This window comes from Theropithecus gelada, chromosome 1, assembly GCF_003255815.1.
Source record: "Theropithecus gelada isolate Dixy chromosome 1, Tgel_1.0, whole genome shotgun sequence".
In the NCBI taxonomy this organism is placed as follows: Eukaryota; Metazoa; Chordata; class Mammalia; order Primates; family Cercopithecidae; genus Theropithecus; species Theropithecus gelada.
In genome coordinates, this window is record NC_037668.1 from 218,104,475 (window position 1) to 218,129,359 (window position 24,885).

Below are 24,885 nucleotides of genomic sequence, written 5' to 3' on the forward strand. Positions count from 1 at the left end.
GTCTGCGGGGAGCTGCAGTTGATGAGTCTGCAGCCAGCTGATAGAGGACCACATTGACGATTTGTCGGTGGACTCCTTTCTCCGAGGTTTCACGTTCTGCAGTTTCAGTTACGTGAGGTCAACCACAGTCTGGAAATATTAAATGGAAAACTCCAGAAATAAACAATTCGTAAGTTTTTCAATTGCATGCCGTACTGGGTAGCCTGAGGACATTTCATGCCATCCCACTCTGTCCACTCAGCAAGTGAATCTTTCATTTGTCCAGCATTTCCCGCTGTCTGCACCCCCTGCCCTTTCATCTTCCAGCAGCTGTCTCAGTTATCAGATGAACTGTTAAGGTATTACAGTGCTCGTGTTGAAGCAACCCTTGTTTACTTCATAATGGCCCCAAAGTGCAAAAATAGTGGTGCTGGCATATTGTTATAATTGTTCTCTTTTATCTTTAGTTATTGCTTTTTTTATTTTTTATTTTTTATTTTATTTTATTTATTTTTTTGACAAGGTCTCACTTGGTCACCCAGGCTGGAGTGCAGTAGCACAATCTTGGCTCACTGCAACCGCTGCCTCCTGGGCTCAAGCAATCCTCTCACCTCAGCCTCCTAAGTAGTTGGGACTACAGACGCAGGCTGCCATGCCTGGCTAATTTTTGTATTTTTTGCTGAGACAGGTTCTCACCATGTGCCCCTGGCTGGTCTCAAACTCCTGAGCTCAAGCAATCCACCCACCTCGTCCTCCCAAGGTGCTGGGATTACAGGCATGACCCCCATGCCAGGCCAGTTACTGTTATTAATCTCTTACTGTGCCTCATTTACAAATTAAAGTTTATCCTACGTATGTATGTAAAGGGAAAAACATGACTATCACATTAGGGGCAGGATTTAAAAAGAAAATATAAATAAAAATAAAAACATAGTATATATAGGGTTTGGTGCTCTCCAAGGTTGGAGGCAGCCACGGGGGCTCTTGGAACATATCCCTGTGGATAAGGGGGACTAAGCAGCAGGCCAGTTAGCAGAAACAGCCACCTCCACGCAGCCACCGTAAGGAGTGACTTCTTGTAAGGAGCGACTGTGAGCAAGTAATTCCCACAGCAGTTTCCTAAATTCCACAGGTGTCAGTAAAAGGTACTTTAAAAAATACTTTTAGCTTCACGAATAAGGAATGGATTAATTCTCTGCAAATATTTAAAACCTTTGAAGTCCTTTGCAAGCCCCGTTCTTCTGCTTGGCTGCTGAGGGCCATGCCTGTTCCTGAGGATTACCTCTCCTAGACACCAGCCCACCTTCCACCACACCTCAGCCCTGGGAGGCCTGGTGACCAGCTGGGAGTGCCGGGCTCCGAGGCACAGAGGTGACGCTCAATCAGCTGAAGTGTCCTAGTCTATGAAAAGGGTAGGATTTCTCTTTGCCAAAGAGACAATGCGGGAAACTTAGGAGAAAATAGCAGGAAAAGACATTGCTGCCCAGGTGAACACACATCTCCAGGTGGGGTTTCCTCGGCCTTTGAGGCCTTGCATCTTTGGGCGTTGAAGGCGTCCCTCATGTACCACCTGGAATGGATTCTGCGAGTGGAGCTGCACTACTAAATGAAAACTTTCCATTACATTATTGTGAATAATGGACTTGGGTACCTTTTTTAAAGCAAAGGATGTAACATTGCAGGAAAGGCAAAATAGAATTAAAGAAGAGGAGAGGTAACCATTTGTTTTTCTTTGATGCACCTAAGTAATTTTTAAAATGTTTTAACTCACAAGGTTGAAAACTGATGGCTGATAAGATAAATTGAACTCCATGTTTTGTTCAGCTGGATCAGTGCACTAGAATTTAAGAAAGCTCCCATTAAAAATCTGGTTTCTCTTGAAGTATGGGAAGACCTGGCAACACTGGGCCATAGCCCCACAACAGCACCAAGAGTCCAGAGCTGAGTGGCAGCTGCTCCCCCTGGCGGGGTTGGATGCCCTCCGACCCCTGCAGGGCACCCCTGTTGTGGTCACTAACCACGTCTGCTCACTTATGCATATCTGCCGGGCTCCTGGAGCATCTAAGTTTTCTGATCCCTGCCTCAAAGACTTCCCAACTTCTGCAACCTTCGTCTCTTTCCTTTCCTGGTTTCTTTCCAGCCATTTCACTCACAACAGGCAAAAGTGGTTTTCCTGCCCTGAAAATCTTTTTAAATTATTCTTGCAAAACAGGCCAAGTGTGGTGGCTCACGCCTGTAATCCTAGCACTTCGAGAGGGCGAGGTGGGCAAATCACTTGAGATCAGGAGTTTGAAACCAGCTTGGCCATCATGGTGAAACCCCATCTCTACTAAAAATACAAAAATTAGCTGGGCGTGGTGGTGTGTGCCTGTAATCCCAGCTACTTGGGAGGCTGAGGTAGGAGAATTGCTTAGACCCGGGAGGCAGAGGTTGCAGTGAGCCGAGATCATGCCACCACTCCAACCTGGGTGACGGAGCGAGACTCCATCTCAAAAAGAAAAAAAAAAATCATTATTGCAAAACATATTAGATAGATCCCTGATAGGGGTCACTGACCTTCCCACAAGGTATGAACAAGAAAAGACCAAGGGTCAATAGAAGTGAGGTTTTGCTCTAGATCTGCCCGCGGCCTGTGCTGTAACCACTGTTTACTCAGCGACTAGCACCACGCCCAGCATGCTCCATCGGTAAGCTCTGAATGGGTGGAGTAACTTTACTGTGGTCTTAAGCAGTTTACTCATTTAACCGAATGGTCTCCAAGGTTTGTCCAGCCCTATTTTCTGTGATTCTGTGGGCAAAGATTTCCTGGTGGCTTCATATGACTGAATGCAAGAATAATGGGCAGGGACTGAAAACTCTGCCCAATGTTTGTTTGCTTGTTGTTTCCATAGGTTATTGGGGAACAGGTGGTATTTGGTTACATGACGAAGTTCTTCAGTGGTGATTTGTGAGATTTTGGCGCACCCATCACCCGAGCGGTAAACACTGCACCCTATTTGTTGCCTTTTATCCCTCACCCCCGTCCCATCCTTCCCCTCAAGTCCCCAAAGCCCATTGTATCATCCTTATGCCTTTGTGTCCTCATAGCTTAGCTCCCACATATCTGTGAGCACGTACGGTGTGTGGTTTTCCATTCCTGAGTCACATCACTTAGAATAATAGTCTCCAATGTCATCCAGGTGGCTGCAAATGCTGTTAATTCATTCCTTTTTGTGGCTGAGTAGTATTCCATCATATATATGTATACACCACAGTTTCTTTATCCACTTGTTGTTGGTTCCACGATTTTGCAATTGCGAATTGTGCTGCTATAAACACGTGTATGCAAGTATCTTTTTTGTTTAATGACTTATTTTCCTCTGGGTAGATACCCAAGAGTCGGATTGCTGGATCAAATGGTAGTTTTACTTTTAGTTCTTTAAGGAATCTCCACACTAAAAATTCTGCCCAATGTGAATTCCACTTGCCTGTTAACATTTGTTGCTTCTGTGTTAAGTCTGGGTGCATGGGAGTTTACAAGATGTGGAGTTTGGCTTCTGCAAATGATGAACAAGAAAGTCAATAATTTTAAGACAGTGGGAGTGCAATAGGATCACCCCGCAACCCTGCCGGACCTCCAGGTCCAGATCTGTGCCATTATCACTTCGCACTCTTTCATCTCTGACCTTCCTTTCTGGCAAACTCTGTGACTCTTGGAGACAGAGCTCTGGTCACAGTCTCAGGATGGCACTTCTGCTGCTGGTCATTAGATGAGCGGTGCCTCTACAATTATATTGGTCACAAATGGACCAGCTAAATGGACCACAAGAAATCGTCCACAAATGGACCACAAAAAAAGCCAGCTAAAGTGCTGGCTTTCCTGGGAGATTCCATCAGCATCCAGAGGCCTAATATCAGCTGCCCTCCTGGATGCTGACTTTGCTCAGAGGAATGAAGAGAAGGGCCGGGGAGGTCAAGAGGGGAGGCTCCACTTGCTGGGGCTGGCCCTGCCTCTTCTACAGTGGTTACCAGGCAACTCTGAGGTTACATTCAACTCTCTTGGGAAGGTAATTGCAGGTATGCCCTTTACTTTTATATGACTTTTTTTCTGGTTTTTGTTTTCGCTTTTGAGACAGGGCCTCACTCTGTTGTCCAGGCTGGAGTGCAGTGGTGCAATCAGAGCTTGCTACAGCCTCAAACTCCTGGGCTCAGGGGATCCCCCCACCATAGCTTCCCAAGCAGCTGGGACTGTAGGTATGTGCCACAATTCCCAGCTCGCTTTTTAAAATTTTTGTTGCCCAGGCTGCTCGCGAACTCCCGGCTGAAATCAGTCCTCCCACTCAGTGTCCCAAAGCGCTAGGATTAAGGCATGAGCCACTGTGCCCAGCCACTTTGATATAATTGTATGTCTACACTAATGAATTGTGTTGAAAACTCTGTCTCTCCAGACGACAGGTCAAAGTTCAATCAAACAGAAGAGGAGATGGTCCCAGAGGGACCGGCCTAAGGTGAGGTGTCTTCCAGGCTCAGCACAGCACCCTCACTTAGCCCTGTGGTCAAGGCAGTTGTCATTTCTCTGCAGGCTGCTAGAACAGTAGGTCCATGCACTGAGGAGAGAGGGTCTGCCAAGAGGAAGCCCGGGCCTGGGGCCACTCAGCCCAACATCCTGGGTGTTGGAGCCCACCCAGCCTCACCGCTCAGCCACTTAGACTCATGCACAGGTCCTAGGATTCATTCTGATCCGAAGCAGGAGGATGTGACAGCCTTGACCCCAACTCTCGGGGCTCAACATGCAGCCCATGGTATTTGTTGTCCAGCATTGGTGTGGTCCCTGACGATGATAACCAGCGTCCGGCTTATCCCTGAGACTGAGCCTCCCCGCTCAGTGTGTGCTCTGGTTCTTATTGTCAGCCCCTGGATTTGTCCTTTTTCTAGTAGCTGCCCAGCACCCCCCATGCCTCCTAGATTGGAGGCCCTGTACAGCCTCCTTTGGGGAAGAAGAAGGATGTACAAACATTTGCCAGGTGACTTCAGCGTCCCAGCCAGAATTCCAGACCCTGGGCCACAACTTTTCCTTTTATATCCTCATGGCAGTTGTGCAAGGCTGATCTGGTCCCCCGTATAAATGAAGAACGTTGATCCTATTGAAGCTCAGAGATAAGGACATTTCCCAAGGTCACCTGGCTGGGGAGTGGAGGAGCAGGGTTTGGAGGCCTGGTCAGTCTCACCTGAAAGCGTCACGTTACTCCTGCTGCACTCGGGCCTTTCCCGGACTGAAGTGCAGCTCCAAACTGCATCCGAGTCTGGGCTCTCACTTGCCAGCCGCCTCACTAAGGGCTGCTCCTCCTGGATTTGCCACGGCTCTGTCTTCTTCCTTGTTTGGGGTCCCTCACTGTGGTCAACCTTGCATCCCGCGTGGCCAACCAGCCTTGGGGAAGAAAGCAAACTCTGGGCCTGAAACCAACTTGGCCACTTCATAGCTTGCTCCGTGACCCTGAACAAGTTTCTTAGTTTCTCTGCGTGTCAGTTTCCTCATTTGTATAAAACCTACCCCATAGAGTGGCTGTACAGATGTGAATCTGAATACCCTTTAAAATCCGGAATTTAAAAGCTTTTTTTCCAGCAATATAGTGAGATATTATCTCAAAATAAATAAATAAATAAATAAATAAATAAATAAATAAATAAGTAAAACCTTGTTTCTCTGACCATGAGCCTGAACTTAATGTTTAAAACTCTTTGTTTTAGGGCCGTGCGTGGTGGCTCCCGTCTATAATCCCAGCACTTTGGGAGGTCCAGGCAGGCGGATCACCTAAGGTCAAGGGTTCAAGACCAACCTGGCCAACACAGTGAAATCCTGTCTCTATGAAAAATAAAAAAATTAACCAGGTGTGGTGTCACATGCCTGTAATCCCAGCTACTCGGGAGGCTGAGGCAGGAGAATCACTTGAACCCGGGAGGCAGAGGTTGCCATGAACCAAGATCGCACCACTGCACTCCAACCCGGGCGACAGAGCGAGACTCTGTCTCAAAAAAACAAAAACAAACAAACAAACAAAAACTCTGTTTTAAAACTCAGCTTGTGTGTGTGTGTTTTGTTTTTTTGGTTTTTGAAACCAACAAGACTGAGACGACACTTGCAGAGGTTTTCACAGATGATACTGCTATTGGAATCAGTAAATTGTATTGTGTATAACATAGGATATAACAATGTCATGCTGGCATTTGTTATGAATGCAGCCATTAGGCAACAAAGGCAAAGGAAAATCACCGCGTTCTGTAAGCACATTTTGTAACAATGCCTCTTCCCAGGAGGGGCCCCACCACCAGGCTGACAATTTTCTTCAGGCTCCATCAATGTTTTCCGTTGTTTAAAGACACACATTAATGTAAAGTCTCCTCCCATTCTCTCTGTAAATTACAGCATTCAGAAGAAGTGGCAGCTGCTGCAATTAAGACACAGTTAATTGCCTATCTCCTTAATTGCAATGATAGGATTTTGACAGTTTGGTAAATAAGAATTGTTTGGTTTCCTCTGGCAACTTCAGCCTCAGTCGGTTCTCTCCTGCAAGTGCTGAGTCACCCAGTCTGGGGACAAAGGGCTGTGGTCCAGCGGAAACGGGGACGGGATGGGGCAGGAACTGCAGGTGAGAGGTGGGCAGTGTTCATGATTCACCTTAAGTATCACCTCTCTGTCTACAAGAGCCTCCCCACCATTGCCCATTCTGTCGCCCAATAAGACCCTCCCAGAGTTTTCTCCCAGATGAATCAGTCATCACATGAGCCTACAAGACAGGAAAAAACCGAAGCAGAATGCCCGCATTGTGGGGCGATGATCTCCTGCTGCTGATGGGCACAGGAGGACGTGATGCTGTCAGCTGAGGATACAGAAGCCCAGAGATAGTAAACATACCTAAAGTCAGGGGGCTGTGGTGTGCAAAGCCAGGATCTCAACTCCGGTCTTCCGACCCACAGCCTCCAGCACACTCCACAGAGGCAGGGATTTTGGAGTCACCCACACCTGGGTTCAGAGCCTACCTTTGCCTTTACCGCCTGTGTAACTATGGGCCAGAGACTCAGTGTTTCCAGGCCTCCGCTGCCTCCTTTGCAAATTGGATTTTGTAGTACCCACCTCCTAACACTGTGAGAATTTAAAAAAATAATCTGTTGGGCATGGTGGCTCATACCTGTAATCCCAGCAATTTGGAAGGCCCAGGTGAAAAGATTGCTCAAGCCCAGGAGTTCAAGACCAGCCTTGGCAACATTTGGAGACCCTGTCTCTACAAAAAACCACAAAAAGTAGCAAACAGTAGCTAGTCATGGTGGCATGCATCTGCAATCCTAGTCAGTTGGGAAGCTGAGGTGGGAGGTTTGCTTGAGCCCGGGAGATCGAGACTGTGGTGAATCATGATTGCACCACTGCACTCCAGCCTGGGGGACAAAGTGAAACCCTGTCCAAAAAAAAAAAAAAAAAGAAAAATAACCTTATGAGGAGACTTTAGCAACATGTCAGGCTTATAATAAGGACTCCACAAATGGAAGTTATGTAGTAAGCATGAATCTTGTTCCAAAACTTACATAAATAACTTTGTTTTACATTTCTTTATTTTCCATAAACTTAATTTTGACTGTGGTCTACCTTCCAGCTTCCCATTTCAGGTATTTCCCTCCAGGATCTTTCTACTTATTGATGACACCCTATCAAGGAGCCAGAGTCCAAATAGTCATCGTAAGAAAAACTGCACCGAGTTTTCACAGCCTCCTAGGAGGCCAGGAGAAATTATTGCACTTGCTGCCATCCTATGTGTGGCTGCAAAAAAAAAAAAAAAAAAAGGCAGGGGCAAGAGAAATAAAACAAGTTTCCATAGTAAAACAGTACATAGCTCATCTTCTACTGTGGTTATGATTAGCACTGAAACATGACTGTCAGCTCTGACTGTGCTGTGACAAACATGTTATTGTCAACCTTTGCTTCCCAGAGGCCACACAAGGCTCGGGAACTGGGATTTTAGTGACAATGGCATCTGGCTCTTTCTCAGTACCCCTGTTGTGTTTTTTCTTTTTTTATAACTCCCATCTTTCCTAAGTATAAAGGTAAAGGAAATATTGGTATACAATATCTAACATTTTTTCAACAAGTGAATGAATGAAGGGAGGTGACTGGGTAGAAAATTCCTATTTAAAAACAAAATTCCTTTACAGACACGTAGATCTTGTCCTGCTCAACACATATGTGAGTCTGGCTCTGCAGAGACGGGCTTCAAGGCCAGGTGTGGTGGCTCACGCCTGTAATCCTAGCACATTGGGAGGCCCAGGCAGGTGGATCACCTGAGGTCAGGAGTTCTAGACCAACCCGGCTCACATGGCAAAACCCTGTCTCTACTAAAAATACAAAAATTAGCTGAGAGTGGTGGTGCGCACCTGTGATTCCAGCTACTCGGGAGGCTGAGGCAAGAGAATTGCCTGAACATGGGAGGTGGAGGTGCTGAGATCCTGCCACTGCGCTCCACCCTGGGCCACACAGCAGGACTTGGTCTTGAAAAAAAAGGGGGGGGATGGGCTTCAACGAGATGGAAGCTCATTGCTCTTTCATCTAAACCAAGTCCCGAGGAAAGCAGTCAGGAGCTGGTTCGGTGGCTCCACAAGCATCAGGGAACCAGCTTTCTCCAAATGTATTGTTCCACCATCCTACATTCCCGGCTCCACCGCAGGGACCCAGGACTACTTGAAGCCCCGCACCTTGTCTGCATCTCCACCAAACGGGACGGAGAAGACCATGCCTTTTAAAAATAGCACAAAACACTCCCCCTTGCATTTCCTTGGCCAAAATTAGACACATAGCCACACTTAAACGTGACATACAAGGACCTGGCCACCCAGCCTGCTGCTACTAATGCATGTTTCACTGAACGCTACAATCTTCACTCAACAGAGGCTGCCAGATGCCACCGTCCCAAAGCAGGTACCCACAGATACTGCACAGTTTCAACCAGCCCAGTGCTTACCTAACCAGCAAAACTAGATGTTGCCAGTCAACACAACACTGAGACACTGCGATATTCTGACATGAGACATACGCAGTCCTCAGTCTCTTGGCTTTAAAAACCGACTTGGCCTTTGGCCTCCCTTGAACCAAATCCCCTAGAACCTAGAATCTGTGTAGATCGGATTTCCTGCTCAAGAATGTAACTTTCCCACTCACTGCACCATCTGTACACTCTTAGTCTTTCTGTATTTTTTTCTTGAACGAAGGAAAGGGAGGCTGAGGAATACAGTCTTTAGTTGCGTCACCCCTGAGCGCAGCTAAAAAGTGAGGTTCTGTAAGGACAGAATAGATATGAGGGACAAATAGCAGTCTCTATCACACCCATAAGTTGGTTTAAAAAAAACATGGTGGCTCACGCCTGTAATCACAGCACTTTGGGAGGATCACTAGAGGCCAGTAGTTTAAGACCTGTCTGGGCAACGTGGCGAAATCTCATCTCTACAAAAAATTTTTACAAATTAGCCAGTCATGGTGGTGTGCACCTGTCGTCCTAGCTACTCAGGAGGCTGAGGTGGGAGGATTGCTTGAGCCCAGGATTTCAAGGTTGCAGTGAGCCCTGATCACACCACTGCCCTCCAGCCTGGATGACAGAGCGAGACCCTGCTTCTAAAAAAAAAAAAAAAAAAAAGTAGAGTTTAAAGTAAAAATAACCATAGCCCTGCTCCCTCCCCAGCAGGCTTCGGATGTATTCCTGTAGTGATGCTGTGGATTTGAGACACTCCTACCTAGATCCTAAGCAGTCAGATGACCAAGTGGCATCTGGGCATAAATGAATGGTGCCATGGACCTGTGCATTTGTCACCACACATTCAGCACCAGCAGCCCACTTGGGCCTGAGCTAGCGAGGAGGCCTGTGCCTCTTTAACCCCACAAACTTCAGGTCAGTAAAAGGAGCACTGGACTTGGAGTCAAGATCTCCAAGGTGAATCAGAGCTCAGCTATCTAGTAAGCGACTGATTTTGTGTAGGCGCCAGAAACGGAAATAATAAGGACAATGAATGCACGATGAGAAGTTATCACGGACCAGGCGCTGTGCTAAGCTAATGCACATTGATTCTTTATTCCCTGTAATAATCCTACAATCTAGATAATAATGATCTTACTGCCATTTCTCAAATGAGAAAATTAAGGCTCTGAAAGTAAAGAATGACGAATGAACCAGTAAAGTAGTAGCATGAGAATTTAAAACCCGGGCTCAGACACGGCAACATGGTGAGACCCCATCTCTACAAAAAATTTAACAATTAATGAGGTGTGATGGCACATGCCTGTAGTCCCAGCCACTCTGGAGGCTGAGCTGTGAGGATTTTTTGAGCTCAGGAGGTCAAGGCTGCAGTGAACCATGGTTGTGCCACTGCACTCCAGCCTGGGTGACAAGTGAGCCCCTGTCTCAAAATAAAATAAAATAATGAAACCAGGGCTCTGTGGCCAGACTTCTTGCTCTTAACAAACTTCTGCTGCTTCTCACAAAGAAGAGAAGATACGTGCCAACCTTCAGGTGTAACTGGGCTGGCACACAGGGAGACAGTACATCGTGATCAGTGGTGTGGGAGAGGGATTACAAGGTCAGGTGGAGGGGACACTCCCTAGATGAAGAATGAATAGAAATCAGCCAGGCAGACAGGCGATGTGTCTGCAGCCAGGAAGCAGCACGCGTGACAGCATGGCTGCGTCGGCTGCGTAGTGGCTGCTGGGCTGCAGACATTGTTTCCCATCACGGAGAATGGAAGGGGAGGGTGGAAAAAGATAGTTCGTTTTTCAGCGAGGAAAACATTCTGTAGCAAACCCCCAACAGATGTTTCCTTACATCTTGTTGGTTATGTTGGTTAGAACTAAGTCACAAAGGTGCTCTGAGCTGTGAGGAAGGAGAGAACCATGAGCATAGAACTGAAAGGAATGGGAACTGGGTGTCGCAGTGTGCACCTGGAGTACTAGCTACTCAGGAGGTTGCACCTGGAGTACTAGCTGTAGGAGGTTGGAGTGGGAAGATTACCTGAGCACCGGAGTTTGAGACCATCCTGGGCAACATAGAGAGACCTTGTCTCAAAAACAAAACAAAACAAAAAACCCAGAGACCAAAAAGTGAACAAAAAAACACACACACACACACATACGTGCACGCGCACACACACATGCACACATACACACACATACACACACATGCACGCACACATACACACACATACACACACATGCACACACACATACACACATACATACACACACATACACACATACACACACATGCACACACACATACACACACACATGCACGCACACGCACGCGTGCACACACACATACACGCACACACACACATATACACGCACACAAAAGGGAACGGGATCTCCAAACTTGGCTGAGATCAACCGTGATCATTCTCTTGGGCTGGGCCTACTGCAACCTGAACGAAACTGTGGTTGTGTTAGCCAGGAAGATATGAGGGCTGCGCCGTGGGGAGGGGACCTACAGGCTCAGCTCACAGTCTTTCAAACAGGTCCAAACAAGAGGTGATAAGGAACTGCACCAGCAGATGAGTTGAGAGCAGCACGGTGAGACTATCAGGAAGCAGAAGCGAAAGTACTTGGTGAGCTACCGAAAGCGAAGGCGGAGGAGAAGGATTCTTAGGCTATTCCCAAACTGTGTGACTTGGGTGACTGGGATGTCAGTGATTTAATTAACTGGGGGAGGACGGTGAGGACTGGGGAACACAGGCTAATGAGATGCATAAAATGATCTTATGACTTAGGAGACGATCTGTTGCTTGGGGGATCCTTCAGAGACTTTCCTGTCTCTTGATCTGCTGGGCAAACAAATAAAGAAAGCAAGAAAAGCCTTTTTCTATAAGCCTTATACAATGGTAAATGTCCCATCTCTTAAATAGAAAGCAGCCGGAGTGGCTGCCTGATCTTATTTCCCTGGTGGCTGTGTCTATGTGACCTGACCCAGACAGACAGGGTGTCATGGAAGCTGCGTCATATCAATGGCAGTGCCCGAGGGACCATGAACCCCTGCTTCTGGGATCCCAAGACCTGACCTGGTACTGCCTCCTTGAGGCATGGTAAGTCCCATCCTTCCTTCAGTTCTATAGTCCACTCCAATAAACTGCCTTCCAAGAAATTAATTTTTTATCAAGTTAATAGTAATTATTTCATAACTTAAAACCAAAAGAACTTTATTTAAGTCCTTGATAAGATCTTTAAAGGTATACGGTATGCCACAAATGCCCACATGCGGTACTTGTGTCACAGTGTTTCCTTAGAATCTAATCATGAGCAAAGGAGAAAAAAATTGACTCTACAGCATTCTACAACTGGCACGGACTCTTTAAAGCAAGTTATTATCATGAAAAGCAAACAAAAGAATGAGGGGGAATAGATTAGAAGAAGCCAGAGCCATAACAACCAAATAGAATGTGATTCGATCACAGGTCACTGAAAAAAAGAGACGAAGAAAAGATCAACTTTGAAAAACATTTTTTGGGTCATTTATGAAAATTCAAATTTGGACTGTATATGTGATGGTATTATAAAATTAGTGTTTCTTTTCTTAGATGAGATAGCCGACTGGGGTTAACAGAAAATGTTCCTATTCTGAGGAAATGCATGCTGAAATATTTAGAATTAACTGTCATGATGTCTACTTTCAAATGCTTCAGGAAAAAAATATATAATGTGGTGAAAATATTAAAAATTGGTGAAACTAGGTTGAAGGTACATGAATGCTTATTGTATTCTTTCAACTTTTCTGTAAGTTTGAAATTTTCTAAATAAAATATTTGATTATACAATTATAAATGGTCAATTTACAATAGAGGAAAGTGAAAAAAATGCTTGAGGAGAATACCCAATATGCCATTGTCCCAAAGGACAGTTTATGTTAATGAGTCAGAGTGAGAACTCCCAGTCTACATCGTTTTTGAGGTTTATGGCTGTCCTATATCATTATAACTAACATTTGCAAACCACACAGTGCTGTCACATTCTGCTTGGAATCTCGATGTGAATGAGCATCATGTGGTAGGTTTTATTGCCCTGTTTTATAGCCAAGATGCAGAGCTGCACTTTTGGTCTATGTTGGTCTCCACGTCTCCTAGAATTTCCTCACTCCTGGCTGGCCAGTACAGGAATGAATACCTCGCAGGTTCTCCTTAAACACTATGTATTGAGTGTCTGAAAAAGAGACATTTTTAAATTGCCATTGAGAATATTATGTCAGATAGTTCTCCAAAATGTGGCTTTTGTAAATTTAAAAACAAAAATGTTTTTTTCTTTTGTTTTGTTTTGAGGCGGAGTCTCCCTCTGTTGCCCAGGCTGGAGTGCGGTGGCGCGATCTCAGCTCACTGCAAGCTCCGCCTCCCGGGTTCATGCCATTCTCCTGCCTCAGCCTCCCGAGTAGCTGGGACTACGGGCACTCGCCACCACGTCCAGCTAATTTTTTGTATTTTTAGTAGAGACGGGGTTTCACCGTGTTAGCCAGGATGGTCTCGATCTCCTGACCTCGTGATCTGCCCGCCTTACAGGCGTGAGCCACCACGCCCGGCGGACTTTATCATTTTTAAAGAGTTCAGGCCAGTTATGTTGCAGAATGTTTGAATTTGTCTATTTCCTTATGACTGAAATTCAGATGATTTTCCTTTGACTCATCACTTCTTTCCTCTCTTGGTGGGCCAGGCACTTCCCCTGCAGGTCATGTTGCTGCTCCATGTAACTATCATCTGGCGGCCAGCAGAGGAAATGGGGTAAACCCTGAGGCGGTGGTGAGATTGCCCCTGCATTATCTTCAAGCCATCAAGCCAGGGAGGAACAATAACCCTGCACAGAGATGAATCTGAGTTTGCAAGCTATCAAGTGCATTGACCTCTTTGTCCTCAACCACATCTGAGGTCACCAATCCTTTCCAAATTCAGCCATGATGTTGGTAGAGCAGATTTGCTGGGTTCTTCTTGGGGGCCCCACTACCCTTGTGTTTAAATCCTTAGTCTAATTCTCATCTTTTCCTGCCCCCCTGCTGCAGGAAATGAGAGCCTCTCTGTATGCTGCAAAGGGGGAGCCCTGCTTTCACACTTCGCCTAAATTAATGATGATGTTTGCCGTCTCACTGCAAAGCATAGATTGTATTCATCAGGAACTATCCAGTTTCATTACTCTCATAATTACTTCTCCAACCTCTCAAATGCCTGAGAAACTGCACCTGCCAGTTGCTTCCTCCTCCTCCTACTCTGTCCTTTTGTACTGTAAGTGAAAATTTTTTTTGAAATGGAGTTTCACTCTTGTTGCCCAGGCTGGAGTGCAATGGCGTAATCTCGGCTCACCACAACCTCCACTTCCCGGGTTCAAGCGATTCTCCGGCCTCAGTCTCCCGAGTAGCTGGGATTACAGGCATGTACCACCACGCCCAGCTAATTTTGTATTTTTAGTAGAGATGGGATTTCACCATGTTGGCCAGGCTGGTCTCGAACTCCTGACCTCAGGTGATCCGCCCGCCTTGGCCTCCCAAAGTGCTGGGATTACAGGCGTGAGCCTCCATGCCTGGCCTAGGTGAAAGTTTTAACAGTTACTTCCCTATAGAATGCCAGAGGCCAGCCCTACTCCTCCTCACCGGTAAGGAGGACTTTACTGATAGCCTGCTGGTGGGCGACGGAATCCCGAAGTTCATCTTAGGGTCTGCATCCTCGGCCTGTTCCCAGACCAACTCTTTCGGATCAGGAAACACTGGGAAACACTCTGACAGGGAGATTGGTGTGGAGGTGGTTTACTGGAGAAGAGAGGCACAAGAACTATCTCCACAACAGAACGAAGGCAGCAGGATTGAGTAGAGGGAAAAATCACTCAGACGCAGCAAAAGCTCTGCCTCAGCCAGTTGATTCCACAGGGAGTTTGAAGCTGGGATGACCCTTCGCAGTTGTCCCAAACCCAGGCAAGGGGATTCGTCCTTGTCACCCTCATATTGACAAGTCATTGGATACGGCTGCCTGCAGTGGGGAGCACACATCTTGGACATCAGTTTTGTTTATTTGTTTTTGCCTAAGGGCAATTCTTGAAGTGCAATTTAGTTGTGAGTTATCAAGAGGCAACCTACAGTCTCAGCAGGGATGGACACAGCGTGGTCCCTAAGGGGAGTCGAGGCAAGGCACCGCGTTTTCCACTGCAGGGATCCCTGTACTTTCTGTGACTAGAGGGCTCATCTGTTTGAAAGGCACCTTCAGACTGGAGAGGTGGAGGGGCCGGCAGGGGACAGAGGAAGGGCAGGGAATCTGCCGTGTCGGGTTGGCTCCATGTTCGAAGGTGGAAAGTGGATGAGGAGCACGCAGCACAGTTGCTCTGTCCTAGAACGAATTCTGGCTAACCAGCCGGGGCTCCCTCCTGGGAACCGAAATACACGTGGCGCCCTACCCCAATCTTAACTGCGATCTATTGAATGAACTCAAATAGTAATAGTAGAGTCTCTGGATTGAAAAATCTCATACTATTTTAATGTTCCTACTTTTTTTGTATTTTCTGAATTATGAGAACATGTAATTTTTTTTATTTACTTACTTATTTATGTTTATTTATTTATTTTTTGGGGACAGGGTTTTGCTCTTGTTGCCCAGGCTGGAGTGCGATGGTGTGATCTTGGCTCACTGCAAACTCTGCCATCCAGGTTCAAGCAATTCTCCCACCTCAGCCTCCCGAGTAGCTGGGATTACAGGCATGCACCACCATGCCTGGCTAATTTTGTACTTTTAGTAGAGATGGGATTTCACCATGTTGGTCAGGCTGGTCTTGAACTCCCGACCTCAGGTCATCCACCCCGTCTCGGCCTCCCAAAGTGCTGGGATTACAGACGTGAGCCACTGCGCCCAGCCAGGACATGTATTATTTTAAAGATTTAAAGGTTCTATGCAGATGAGGAAGGTCTCCGAGATCTCTGACATCACCAAGGGAGAAGTATGAGATTAAGTGGACAGAAGATGACTCCAAACAGTGAATTAATGGTGGATCCTGGGGAAGAGTTATTTAACGAATGTGCTTCCAAACATGAAGATAAGACTTGGATGTATTGTAAGAAAAGGTGATGAGGCTGACCTGGATGGTGGTCAATATGGCCTGGCAATATTTTGCCTTTTGAGAGCGTCAAAGGACAATATGACATGGTGGAAAGATAGACCAATAGTGTTGTGTTCACATTTTGCAGGACAATCCCAATGCCGCTTATCTAAGGAAACACGAACTTTGGCATTTACAAAAGCCAGCGGGGAGACTGGAGGACATTTGAAAGCTGAGGGGAATGGAGAACTAGGTGTTAGAGGTCACCAAGCATGGCACAGGCTTGAAGAAATGTCTATCAATGAGCGTCTTGATGCAAAAGCAGCCCTTGTCGTTCACAGGCCGTTCTGACGAGCAGTCCACACAACCTCTTCCACTGTGTAGATTCGTCATAACTTCGGTTTGACTCTTCAGTTAAGTATTTTAAAACGCACTTAAATTATATATTTATATTTTATATACATGGAGTATATAGTATGATCCCAGTTTTCTAAAATTATTTGTCTATAAAACCCCTCTCTCACTCTTAACCCCCATCTGTTTATATTTCTAGAATGAAATCGAAACTGATATTCACCAACTGTGGACAATGATAATTTCTGACCAGTGAGATTTGTGTTCTTTTTTTTGTAATTATTATTTATTTATTTTTTGAGACAGCATCTTGCTCTGTTGCCCAGGCTGGAGTACAGTGGTGTGATCTCAGCTCACTGCAACCTCTGCCTCCCAGGTTCAAGCAATTCTGCCTCAGCCTCCCAAGTAGCTCTGATTACAGGTGCACATCACCACACCCGGCTAATTTTTTGTGTTTTTAGTAGAGATGGGGTTTTGCCATGTTGGCCAGGCTGGTCTCGAACTCCTGACCTCAAGTGGTCCACTCACCTTGGCCTCCCAGAGTGCTAGGATTACAGGCGTGAGCCACCACGCCCGGCCTGTGTTCCTTTTTAAACTTTCTTCTTTGAACATTTTGTTATATTGACAGGTATATCTTACATAAAGAACATGGGAATTTTTTGTTCATTTTTTTTCTCAGTGAAGAATATGGGTTATTACTCTTAAAACGCCTTTGACACCAAATAGCTGGATTCAAATCATAGATTCATTACAGCCTGGTTATAGGACTGTTAGGCAAGTTCCTTAGCTTCTCTTAGCCTTCATTTCAAATAGAAATACTTCATTTTCAATAGAGAATCTCCCTCCATGGTGGTGATGGAGATTCTAGATGGTGTGTGTCTAATAGCTAAAACAATATGAGGTGCTTACTCAACAGATCAGACCCAATTTATCATTTCTCTTAGTGTGGTTCCAGTTTGTTGCTTCTGTCCTCATATATTGAAGTTTTCCTTAGCTTATCTGCTTTCAACAAAATGCTGTGTCACCAAGACTCTGTTATTACATTATTTCATGCCTGTTCCATATAGACTAAGCTCCCGGCAGGAACCCAGCCTAGCCCCGGTCTCTCCTGAGTGCCATCTGGAATCTTATGGAAATATTTTACATTCTCACTTGCAGACTGTATTTAACTGAGAAGTGTCCCTGTTTCCAGGACAACCTACTGTAGATAATGCCACTGTTGGCTGGGCGCAGTGGCTTATACCTGTAATCCCAGCACTTTGGGAGGCCCAGACGGGAGGATCACGAGGTCAGGAGATCAAGACCATCCTGGCTGACACGGTGAAACCCCATCTCTACTAAAAAATACAAAAAATTAGCAAGGTGTGGTGGCGGGCGCCTGTAGTTCTAGCTACTCAGGAGGCTGAGGCAGGGGAATGGCTTGAATCCGGGAGGCAGAGGTTGCAGTGACCCGAGATTGTGGCACTGTACTCCAGCCTGGCAACACAGCAGGACTCTATCACAAAAAAAAAAAAAAAAAAAAAAAAAAAGACAATGCCAGTGTTTTGGTTTGGTTTTGGTTTGGTTTTGACAGGTTGGTCAGAATAAATATTTTTGCCACTTCTTTTTCTCGGGTTATGGCTTGCTTCTACATAGTGGTGCTATTGCGACACTTCATGGATTGGTTTGAACCATATTTTTAAATAATTAAAATTCTCCTTTGATACCTGCAAAGAAGCAGGTTGGAGCCTGATCTAGCCTTGGACAAGGCAGAGCTGGCCTCATCTGCCCCTCGTGCCAAACCATACTTCCTCAATTCTAGCTTGCAAAGGGCAGGACTCCTCAGTGTGGCACCACCCAGATTTTCACCTTACGTTGTCCTTGGGACAATCTTTACAGAAAAGAAAGCTCTAGTGATTAGATAGCCTGGATTATTTGCCTACATGATTTTCCTTTTCACACTAATTTTTGCCCTTTCTTTCTTTCTTTCTTTCTTTCTTTCTTTTTTTTTTTTTTTTTTTTTGAGACGGAGTCTGGCTCTGTCGCCCAGGTTGGAGTGCAGTGGCCGGATCTCAGCTCACTGCAAGCTCCACCTCCCGGGTTCACACCATTCTCCTGCCTCAGCCTCCTGAGTAGCTGGGACTACAGGCGCCCGCCAACACGCCCGGCTAGTTTTTTTGTATTTTTTAGTAGAGACGGGGTTTCACCGTGTTAGCCAGGATGGTCTCGATCTCCTGACCTCGTGATCCGCCCGTCTGGGCCTCCCAAAGTGCTGGGATTACAGGCTTGAGCCACCGCGCCCAGCCTGCCCTTTCTTTCATGCACAGCTGGGCTGTCTCTAGAGACCAAAGGATCTCTACTTTTTGTAAGCCTAAGACCTGAAAAGCATTGCCTGGCAAACCTTGTAAGCCATCGTGCATCACAATACCCTTTGAATGATGTAGAGGAATCAGGCCCCGCCACTGCCACTCTGCAGTTGATCCAGCAGCAGGAGGCGGCTGTAATCATCACTGTCCTCAGAGTATTTTTAAGAACAAGGAGGTCTCTGCCCACGGCAGCCGAGGCAGGTAAGAGCAGTGTGGTTGTTACTGCCTGTACCTCTCTCGCCTCACTTAGTGGCTGCATTACTACATGGTTGACTGCATTTCAAATATTTTAGAGACAGGAACTCACAACATAAAGAAACTTTATGGCAAATCTTTTGGTAAAGCAAAAATTTCTTTTAGAAAGTGAATACTCATCCCTCTCAACTTTGAATTCTTGTCATAGTTTTAACTCAACGTGTCTTTTTTTTTTCTCGGAAACGGGTACACCTATATTTAATAAGATATCTGGTTCTCTGTGATACAAGAATACCTAGGTTTTAAAAACTGTTAACTAGATGAACAGGTCACTGAGTTAGCTGATCGACTGATTCTTTCATTTATTCACTCATTCTGAAGTATGCATCAAGCACTCCTTGGACAGCGAACACTTTGCAAGAGAATGAGATAGGGAAGGACAAAGAGAGCGAAGATCGTGGCCACCAAAAAGAAGTGGTCCCCAACATCTAGGAGCTCATGTTTTACCTGAAGAGACAAAGTGCTGTATGAAATGGATGTCTTGGCCAAGCATGGTGGCTCACACCTATCATCCCAACATTTTGGGAGGCCGAGGAGGGAGAATCGCTTAAGCCCAGGAGTTTGAGACCAGTCTGGGCAACATAGCAAGGCCCTGTCTCTATTTAAGAAAACGAACAACAACAACAACAACAAAAAACCCAGATGTCTTGTTGTTTGAAGAATTTCTGGAGCCTTATCCAAAGCCTGGCAGAGAGTTGTCACTAATTTTTCTTAAACAATAGAATAAATTAATTCAGAAACCAATAAACCAAAAAGGAAAAGACTCAGAACCAAAATGCATAGGAGAATTTACCAGGGGCTCTGGGAATTCCGAGGAGGGAAGTGGGCCATTTGAAACTCAGAAGAGAGGCCTGGTAGAGAACTTACGGAGGACCTGAACAAAGCCCTGAAGAATGGGCTTAAAGAATGAGTATTCAGGCAGCAGAATTCACTACAGAACTGGTGAGAATCAGGGGAGAGGGGAACCGACCTTCCTGAACTGGGAAAACTGGCTGCCTGAGAAAACAGAAGCAATAGGGGACTGACAAAGTAACTCAGTTGCTGCGAGCCCTCTTCTAAACAGCCTCTCAGCACACATGCTCAAAGGCAGTTAGAACGGTCGTCATGCTCTTAGCAGGGTGAGTCATGTCAGTCCTAAAGCACTTCTCCACCCATGCCTTCTCTACACCCTCAGGTCACTAGGGCACGGCTTCCCCCAGAGGCTGAACTTCCTCTAATTTCATGAGCACAGATGCAACACTTACAAGGAAAAGGGGCATTATAAAATAAATGCATCCAGAAAATCAACTGATGCAGTTTACTCACCAGTTCAAATGCCATTTTCTGACTATTCCACAGGTTTCCATTGACTCACTGAATTTTCCAAATCTTACTAGATATAGAACATCAGAGTCTTGGGACCCTGACTCAAATATCCTTCCTCCGTCCCTTCTCTGGACAGATTAATTCATAACTTGCTAGTTGTCTTTCATGGGGGCCCATAAGTTGATTAAATTTGCTAAATGATTGTGACTGGTTTCATTTGACATTGTACCGGGAGTACCCAAACTTTGATTTTTTTTTGAGATGGAGTCTCACTCTATTGCCCAGGCTAGAGTGCAGTAACATAATCTTGGCTCACTGAAGCCTCCACCTCCTGGTTCAAACGATTCTCCTGCCTTAGCCTCCAGAGTAGCTGGGACTACCGGTGCACACCACCACACCCGGCTTATCTGTGTATGTATATTTTTAGTTGAAACAGGTTTCACCAGGTTGACCAGGCTGGTCTCAAACTCCTGACCTCAGCACTTTGGAAGGCCTGCCTCATCCTTCCAAAGTGCTGGGATTATAGGTGTGAGCCACCATGGCTGGCCTGATTCAACAACACTTTTTAAAATTCTTTCCTATCATAAAAATAGACACCAATTTTAAAAATGTTTTTCAACCAAGTCTTCAGAAAGTCCTTCTCCTTGAGGAAAGCTTTTCAGATGCTTCATATCAGGGAAAATGCCCAGGTTTTCTGAAGCAAATGTGACTTGTCTGCTCTTAGAGTCTATTTTTTTAGACCTCTGAAAGAGGAGAGGGAGACGCAGCCACCCGGCTGCCTGGAAGGTAATCTGGTACGAAAGGATTCTGTTTTAGTAGTGACTGTGCTTTAATTTTATATGCACTTCTGTGGCTCTGTGATTAATATCTGACTTTATCTCCTTCACCAGACTGTAAGCAACAGGACGGTGAAATCATGTGTCTTTTGCTAAACACGTTTCCTGTAGCTGCCTGGCAGGGTCAGGCAAAGGTAGTTGGTTAATAAATCTTTGCTGAATGGATCAGTCGATCAGTGATGCTACAGTGGAAGGGGCTTGAGCCTTGGAGTCAGACAGACCTGGCTGTGTGAACTTAAACATGTGGTTTAACACTTTCTATAAACTAAGAGGAATCATGAACATCGTGCAGGATTCTTTCAAGCACTGGACGAACCAGCCCATGTGAAAGGTCTGGTGGATGGTGGGTGTCGGCTGAGGTTCTTCCCCACCCCTCTCTACCAGAGGGTAGTTGCTCTTTTTCAAAATCGCTTCAGCTATTTTAGTTCTCTTGCATTTCCAAATAAATTTTATTCTTTTAATTAATTAATTAATTTTTTGAGACCGGGTCTCACTCTGTCACCAGGCTGGAGTGTAGTGGCATGATCTCAGCTCACTGCAACCTCTGCCTCCCGGGTTCAAGCGATTCTCCTGCCTCAGCCTCCCGAGTAGCTGAGACTACAGGCAGGCGCCACCATGCTCGGTTAATTTTTGTATTTTTAGTAGAGACAGTTTCATCATGTTGGCCAGGATGGTCTCGATCTCTTGACCTCGTGATTTGCCCGCCTCAGCCTCCCATAGTGCTGGGATTACAGGCATGAGCCACCACGCCCAGTCCCAAATAAATTTTAGAATAAATTTGTCTATATCTACAAAAAAATCCTGCTGGGATTTTGTTAAGATAAAGCAGATCATTGTACGGTGAATTGTTATCTTTATTATGTCCTCTTCCAGTCCATGATGTAGTCTACCTCTCAGGTCTTCTCCGGTTTCTTTCATCAGCATTTTGTAGTTTTCGGCATACAAATCCTGTATATGTGTTGTTCGATTTTCACATATTTCATTTTTAAGCAATTGTAAATAGTTGTGTTTTAAATTTTTGTTCCAATTTTTAATTTATATCTAGAAATATGATTTTTTTACATGTTAATCTTGAATCCTACGATCTTGCTAAGCATAGCTGTTGGTTTTAGGAATTTATTTGTAGATTTCTTGAGATTTTCTATGTGGACAATTATGTCATTTGCAGCTAAGGACATCTGTATACCTTTTATTTCCTTTTCTTCTTATTGTGCTGGCTAGGACTTGCGGCACTATGTTTAATACGAGTAATGACAGTAAACATGCTTGTTTTGCTACCAATTTTAGGAAGAGAGCACTCAGTCCTTAACCATTATGTATGACGCTAGCTGTAGGTTTCTGTAGATGTTCACTATCAGATTGAGAAGGTTCCCTACAGTTTGCTAAGAAATTTTACCACAGATGGGTGAATTTTCTTAGGTTCTTTACTATTATTGTATGTTGTAGAAATTTGATTTAATCCATATTATATAATGCCAAAAACGTACTGAGAAAGTTGACAAATCTTACAGATTTGTTCCTGAAGTCAGCATGTTGAACATTAACTTTGAGGAAGTTTGTTGCAACGTGCATTTTTAATTCATTTATCTTGGTTCACCTTCTGAATACCAATGTGATAAAAAGTTGTATTGTTAAATTTTAATTTCTGTGCGCGGAGAGTCTCACCTCAGTGGTCTGGGGGCCAACATGAGTTAATGGAGGTGGCTGAATCCTCCTGGGAGCCACGAAGCTGCGCAAGCCTTGACTCATTCTTAGCAATGTACCTTAAGAAATAAATTCAATAGAATGAAACATATTCAAAGAGATGTTCAGCATGACCAAAATGTCCAAAATTAGGGTATTGGGTTAAATAAATTATAACTCACTCAGTTATGCAATGAATATTTGTCAGATGTCTACCATGTGCTAATTATTATCTTTGACCTGACTGCTATAGCAGTAGACAAAATAGACAACCCTGCCCTTTCTTCTTTTCCTTTTTTTTTTTTTTCTTTTTTTTTTTGGAGACAGGGTCTCATTCTGTCACCCAGGCTGGAGTGCAGTGGCATCTTTTCAGCCCACTGCAACCTCCACCTCCCAGGCTCAAGCAATCCTCCCATCTCAGCCTCCCAAGTAACTGGGACTACAGACACATGCCACCTGCCCAGATAATTCTTGTATCCTTTGGACAGATGGGGTTTTGCCATGTTGCCCAGGCTGGTCTCAAACTCCTGATCTCAAGCGATCCACCCACTTTGGCCTCCCAAGCGCTGAGATGACAGGCATGAGCTACTGCAACCACCATGGAGATTACTTTCTAATGAGGGCAGGGTGAAACAAATATAAATAAGATACATAAGTAAACGTACAGTATGGCAAATGGGGAAAAGTGTTTTGGAGAAAAACAAAGTAAAGGCAGGGAAAAGGAGTTCAGAAGTGGGGTGGAGTGGAGTCTTATGTTAAATAGAGTGGTGGGTGGCCCTTACTAAACTACACAAAGGAATGTGAAATATTAAAATTAAGAATACTCAGCCGGGCACAGGGGGCTCACGCCTGTAATCCCAACACTCTGGGGGGCCAAGGCGGATGGATCACGAAGTCAGGAGTTCAAGACCAGCCTGACCAACATGGTGAAACCCTGTCTCTACTAAAAATACAAAAATTAGCCAAGTGTGGTAGCGTGCGCCTGTAATCCCAGCTACTCAGGAGGCTGAGGCAGGAGAATCATTTGAACCCAGGAGGCAGAGGTTATAGTGAGCCAAGATTGTGCCTCTGCACTCCAGCCTAGGCGACAGAGCGAGATTCCATCTCGGAAAAAAAAAAAAAAAAAAAAAAAAAAAAAAAAAAAAAAAAAAAAAAAGTAGTCTAGCAATGTGGAAAAAGTGTTATGATATATTGTTCAATGAGAAACAAAGAATATAAAATAGGGCCAGGCACAGCGGCTCAGGCCTGTAATCCCAGCCCTTTGGGAAGCCGAGGTGGGAGGATTGGTTGGGCCTAGGAGTTCAAGACCAGCCTAGATAACAGATAACATAGTGAGACCCATCTCTACAAAAAAAAAAAATTTATTTAATTAGCTGAGTGTGGTGGCATGCACCTGCAGTACAAGCTACTCAGGAGGCTGAAGGCGGAGGATCACTTGAGCCCGGAAGGTTGAGAACAGCCTAGCCAACGTGGTGAAACTCCATCTCTACTAAAAACAAGCAAAAAAAATTAGCCGGGCATGGTGGTACACACCTGTAATCCCAGCTGCTCAGGAGGCTGAGGCAGGAGAATCACTTGAACCCGGGAGGTGGAGGTTGCAGTGAGCCAAGTTCGCACCACTGCCCTCCAGCCTGGGCGAAAAGAGCCAGACTCTGTCTCAAAAAGGAAAAGAAAAGAAGAGAAAATTAAAAATTACAAAATAGAATATCTGCTGTGGTTTAAATATTTCTGTATGGGCCAGGCATGATGGCTCACACCTGTAATCCCAGCACTTAGGGAGGCCGAAGTGGGTGGATTACTTGAGGTCAGGAGTTCGAGACCAGCCTGGCCAACATGGTGAAATCCTGTCTCTACTAAAAATACAAAAATTAGCTAGGCGTGGTGGCGCATGTCTGTAATCCCAGCTACTTAGGAGGCTGAGGCATGAGAATTGCTTGAACCCAGGAGGTAGAGGTTGCAGTGAGCTGAGATCATGCCACTGCACTCCAGCCTAAGTGACAGAGTGGGACGGTCTCAAAAAAAAAATTTAAGTATGTATATGTGTGTGTGTATATATATATATAGACACACACAC

General features: G+C 45.3%; 1 protein-coding gene across 3 annotated transcripts in view; it reads left to right on the forward strand.

Annotated features, from left to right (window-relative positions):
- Nucleotides 1–18,839: 18,839 nt before the first annotated feature.
- The window catches only part of C1H1orf100 (chromosome 1 C1orf100 homolog), a 38,811-nt gene continuing 32,765 nt past the window's right edge, over nt 18,840–24,885 (forward strand). For all 3 annotated transcript variants that reach the window (XM_025356979.1, XM_025356989.1, XM_025356999.1), the window contains exon 1: nt 18,840–18,933. The gene's annotated coding sequence lies outside the window, so the exon portion shown is untranslated. The remainder of the gene's footprint in view (nt 18,934–24,885) is intronic.